The sequence below is a fragment of the Rosa chinensis genome, chromosome 2, assembly GCF_002994745.2.
Source record: "Rosa chinensis cultivar Old Blush chromosome 2, RchiOBHm-V2, whole genome shotgun sequence".
Lineage (NCBI taxonomy): Eukaryota > Viridiplantae > Streptophyta > Magnoliopsida > Rosales > Rosaceae > Rosa > Rosa chinensis.
The window spans coordinates 28,371,253-28,377,260 of NC_037089.1; positions in this window are offsets into that span (position 1 = coordinate 28,371,253).

Below are 6,008 nucleotides of genomic sequence, written 5' to 3' on the forward strand. Positions count from 1 at the left end.
TTCATAGATAATGTCTTAATTTTTTAATGTGGGATATACTAGAACATTTTTCCGAAACAACATTTATATACAATGAATATGGATAATCTAATCAAAGCATTCAATTCTTTATCCTTGAATGACCGAAGGAAACAAACCTATGGAAATCGACGGTTTCTTTGGTGTGTAGGTGTGGTACTATTGTACACTAATGATTTGAGAAGTTCCCCAACTAAAACTGAAACAAGGAGGTTAGAAACATCTTCTTCAAACGATTGGAAACCATCAATTGTGTACGTCATCTTCATTATCTTTTCACTTAAATGTAGAGTACCCAAGAAAATCTCCACTCAATCTACTCTGCAGAAAATCTCCGTTGATACTCAACTACTTTTTTTTTTTTTTAAAGGGGTTTGGAACCCAGCCTAGCTGGGAGGCTCAGCCCCACGTCCGGTTCCATTTATTAAATTAATTGTAGAATTTTGCATCGGGGGGGACATAAAACCTGAACCCCGAGCTACAGTAGAACAGTTGCAATAATCCTCATAGAGAACATCGTGAATGATTGCAGATGTCTCATCTAACCATACATCATCAATAAAACCACTACTAGCAAGGTGAGCAAGTCTATCCGCTACACCATTTGCTTCTCGGTAAATATGACGAATTCTAACTGATTGAAAAGCAGTAATATACTCCCTATAATCATCTAAACCTCGACTTACCTCAGAGAAATTCTTCTCTCGACTATTGAGAGCACAAATCAGGATGGCAGAGTCGCTTTCAACATCCATGTCAGTCCAACCTTGGTGAATACCAAGAAGTGAGCCAGCCCTACACGCCTCCGCTTCCATATTAAGAACCGAGTGTGCATGTAGAAAAGTCCTAGCCAAAGCAGCAATACCCATACCAACATCATTCCTGACCACTACCCCAATACCTCCACTCCCCTCCTCAGCTCTGAAGGCCCCATCAATATTGATTTTCAGACGACCACTTGGAGGATTTTGCCACTTAGTTAGAGGTCTACGCTGCTTCCTAACTGCCTTCGGGTGGTACTTTTGAAAATCCTCGAGCATTTGATTAGATCACTGGATCATATGCATAGGCTGGAAGTGAACATCATTCCACACCATCTTATTCCTCTCTGTCCAAATGGCCCATAAGCCCATGAAGAAAAAATCCGGTTGATCCCCACTCAGGGAGTCAATCATATCTAAGACCCAATCTCGAACACAGTTGGCCGGGTGTGCAGTAGCATTTAATTTCAGGGGGCCAAATAACCAGAAACAATGTAAAGCTAAATAAGACTTAAACAAATGCGTACCAGCTTCCACAGCAGCCATGCAGAACATGCACTTGGGGTCCACCATAGCAACTCTACGTTGCATGAGTGCCTCCTTTATAGGAATAATATTCTTCAAAAGCCTCCAGATAAAGCATTTCACTTTTAGAGGAGTACAGGCCCCCCATACCTTAGCCCAATACTTGCTATTTATGCCACCAATATCCCCTGACGACGTTGACGCCCAGTGCTTCTTAGACATAGCCATATTATACACATGATAACCACTGCGAACTTGATACAAACCCTTCTTGTCATAATGCCAGATCAAGCGGTCATCAGCCCCACGAAGACTAATAGGAGTAGCTGCCATTTTCTCTACTTCCCCTTTCGTGAAAAGTTCATGCATAAAGTCTAGAGCCCAAGCCATTGATTCTTGGTCAATTAAATCACTAACCAACAAATCCTCCATTCCCTCCATGATAGGGGAATACGGTCGGAAAGAATGGGGAATAGGTACCCAAGGGTCATGCCACATGGAGATGTTGCTACCCCTACCAACCTGAAACCTCAGTCCCATCCTAAGCACTTCACAACCCGAAATGATACTACGCCAAAAGTATGACTCTCTCCCCTTTAATTCCGCCTCCATAAATGAACACCTTGGGAAGTACTTAGCCTTGTATAACTTAGCAATAGTCGAATCAGGGTTATGTAAAATTCTCCCTTGCTTTGCCAATAGAGCCAGATTAAAATAGTACATATTCTGAAAGCCTAAACCACCATCACTTTTAGAACAACACAATCTCTCCCATGCTAACCAGTGAATCTTCCGACCATTGTCATCATCCTCCCACCAAAAACGGGCCATCAAGCGATGCATTTCTTGACATAAATGCTTGGGGAGCTCAAAACAACTCATCACATAGGATGGAATTGCTTGTGCCATCGCCTTGATCAAGAGTTCCTTCCCTGCCACACTCAAAGTATTCTCCCTCCATCCTTGAGTCCTTGCTCGGACCTTCACATTCAAGAAACCAAACGCTTCCGTCTTAGAATAGCTAATTTCCACGGGAAGACCCAAGTACTTATCATGTTTTTCAACTCTTTGCACCCCAAGAATGAAAGCATTCCCTTCCTGCATAAACATGTGAACATTTTTACTAAAAGAAATGCAACTCTTTTGATAATTCACCTGTTGACCTGAGGCACTCTCATAATCAGAAAGAATATGCTTAAGAGCCTCACAATCCTCCCTCCCAGCTCTAAAGAAGATGAAAGAATCGTCTGCGAAAAAAAAGATGGCTAATACTGGGCGCCCCTCTACAAATCTGAACCCTATGCATAATACCTGTACATACATGTACATTTGCAAACATAATTAGCTATAATGGGCCACGCTCGTTGTACCGCCAAAGGTACTAATTCCAACTAAAGGAATGACATGTAGACACACCGCCAGGCAGGCTACAGCCTCAGCGTCGAACCACCTCCAGATCACCGCCGACGCGCCGCCACGCTCCACGCCAAGATGGCATCAGAAGCTTCTGAAATTGGGAACTGAAGCATATCAGTCCCACATCGAAAACAAAGAGAAGATCAACCTCTTCCTCACCTATAAAAGGTTCTCTCCTCTCTCCTCATTAATGACGCATTCAATACTTATCTACTGTTACTTTGTCAACACAAATACATTGACTAACTTAGGCATCGGAGAGCAGAAGACCACCCGGCGCGGTCTCCCTCTGACGCCCATTGTATTTCACTTGACAGGTAACGGGAACTTCGAGAACAACACAAGTACCGATCCGCTCACCGGATCAGCGTTAGCTAGGATCCAGCTACCGCTGGACTTTTAGATATCAACATTGGCGCCGTCTGTGGGAACCCTTGAACAGAAGGTCATCCCACTACAATCACCATGACTAACGGTAGCGGGGGAAACGCTAAGGAGCAGGCAGAACGGCCCGCCATCCCCCAACCCTCCGACCCCGCGATCGGCGTTAACCGCGCACTATTCATAACCCCGGCCAACCCCGGCGGTGAGGCAAATCCAGGCAGCAGCCGCCCATCAGGCCAAGTTCTCGTCACCATGTACGAGCTCGCACTGGCGGATCTTCACAAGGCCAACAGAGAACGTGAGGAGGAGCGCAGGGAAAAGGCTGAAGCCCAAAGGCAGGTGGCTACACTAATGACACGTTTTGAGGAACTAAAGAAGACGCTGGCTGCCACCGACCGCCCAGCACAGAGCGAGCAGTCACGTAGCACCAGGCGTAGTCGACCCAGCACCGGAACATTGGTACCAGGGCCGGTCGTACAAATGCAGGTACCGCTGAACCCACCTGAGTTGTTGGGAATCACTCCCGCACACCAACCGCTCAGAAACCAGGGCGAGGACAGAAGGTAGTCCGCCTGTGCCGAGGTGCAGGCCAGCCCAGCGGATCATTCAGACCCATTCCGCCGACGAGGCAACCGCCCAGCTATTGGAAAGGATGCACCAACTGGAGCAAAGATTGATCCGGGCGGAGTCGGGCGTCCCAGCGCCAACTCGGAATCCGCTCTTCACTTCCAGACCCGGGCCCTTTTCCGCTGCAATTCTGCAGGCTGTCAGACCAGCATATGCAAAAACCCCAAAGATGCCACATGGACACCTTCAAGAAGGTCACCAACAACAAGGGTTTCGACGACGCCACCTTATGCCATTTGTTCAGCGAAACATTGGATGGCGAGGCAATGAACTGGTTCTTTGAGTGTTCGCCAGGTTCTGTCGGCTCATTCCATGCACTATCACACGCTTTCCTCTCCCATTTCATCTTATTGTCTGCCGGGCATCACAACACAAATCAGCTGTTCAGCGTTAAGCAGGGGGAGGACGAATCACTGAAGGCCTTCGTCACAAGGTGGCGGGCGGCAGCGTCTCAGTGCCGCGACCTAGACAAAACTATGGCATCAGCGGCCTTCAGGAAGGGACTTCTCAAGGGACCGTTCCTCTATCACCTCAACTACAGTCATCCCAATGCGACGTATGACCACGTCATGAGTGAGGCAGTCATTCACGCCCAGGCGGAATTCATCACATATGGAGAAACCCCACCACCACCAGCAACGCCAACAAAGTCAACACAACCATCCTCCAGTCACCAGGAAACCGCTAACAAAACCCCCTCAGCACCGCCAACTGACAAGAAAAGGGAGTGGCAGTAGGGCCACCACCAGAACAAGCGGCAGAAGGACCAGCATTACAACAGGGGAAACCGCCCAACCCATGGGGATAACCGCAACAAGCAGGCGGAGTCCTCGCAGCGGTATGCAGTTTTCACGGTCTTAACGGCCTCGTATGAAGATATCTATAATCAGTGCAAGGATCAGATTCCACCGCCACCCCCTCCAAAGTACCCAAAAACGGGTAAACCCAGGAACACCTGCAAGTGGTGCAAATACCACGAGGACAGCGGCCACAATACCAATAGCTGCAATGCTCTCAAAACGGCCGTTGAGACCTTGTACCGTGACGGCAAGATGGAACAGTTCAGGGTGCGCCAACCACCACCAGTAATTGCCATCGTCGAGACCTTGGGCCGCATCAACACCATCGATGGCGGTGCTCCAATCACCAACATGTCCCACAGGGCAAGAAAGCGCTATGCACGCGCTAATCATCCGAAGGAAGTCTGCAACATCCGCTACGAAAGATCAGCCAAACTCCCAAGATCAGGTTGGAAACCTATTACCTTCTCAGAGGAGGAGGAACGCGGAGTGCATTTACCCCATGATGACCCATTCTTGGTCGATGCCATTCTTGGCAAATTCTCAGTGGGGAGAATCTTAGTGGATAGCGGATCCGCTATCAACGTTATCTTCAGCGGTTGCTACGACCATCTCAAGTGAAACAAAAAACTACTCCAGGATCACGAGCCACTGCTCAGCTTTTCCAGTGACGTCACACAACCGCTAGGGTCGGATTACATGCGCTTGGTTATTGGCACTAGTCCGTGCATGGCGGAGGTGCATACGGAGTTCATTATCGTCGATTGTTTCAGTTCATACAACGCCATCATTGGTCGACCAGCGCTTAACAAGCTCAAGTGCATCATTGCCGGGTACATGCTTCTCATGAAGTTCCCCACACCCAACGGCACGGGCTGTGAGAGGGGAAGCCAGCAGCTGGCACGAGAATGTTATTCAACGACTATAGCGTGGTCAACGCGCCGCCATGAAATTCTGACGGTGGGTAATGAGGCACCGCCACCAAACATCTTTGAGGATCCTAGGGATGAGGAAGAGAAATATGTAAGGAAGGAGCCGGTCAACCCGGGCACATCGTTAAAGGTTGTCTGCATCTCAGACGAACACCCTGAGCGGACAGTCCGCATAGGCGCCCAACTAGATCCAGAGGTGGAGGCAGAACTCACTCAATTCCTACGTGACAACGCCGCCGTCTTTGCATGGTCCTACGCGGACATGCCAGGTATCTCCCCTGAAATTATCACTCATAAGCTGACCATCAAACCCTCCTTTTACCCTATCAAGCAGAAGCGGAGGGCCTTTGATGAGGAAAAATACCGGGCAATCGGAGAGGAGGTCGCCAAACTACGGGACATTGGGTTCATCCGCCAAGTCATCTATCCCCAGTGGATCTCAAATTTGGTAATGGTAAAAAACCCCAGCGGCAAGTGGCGGATGTGCGTCGACTTCAAAAATCTCAACAAGGCATGCCCAAAGGATAGTTTTCCGCTACCTCGTA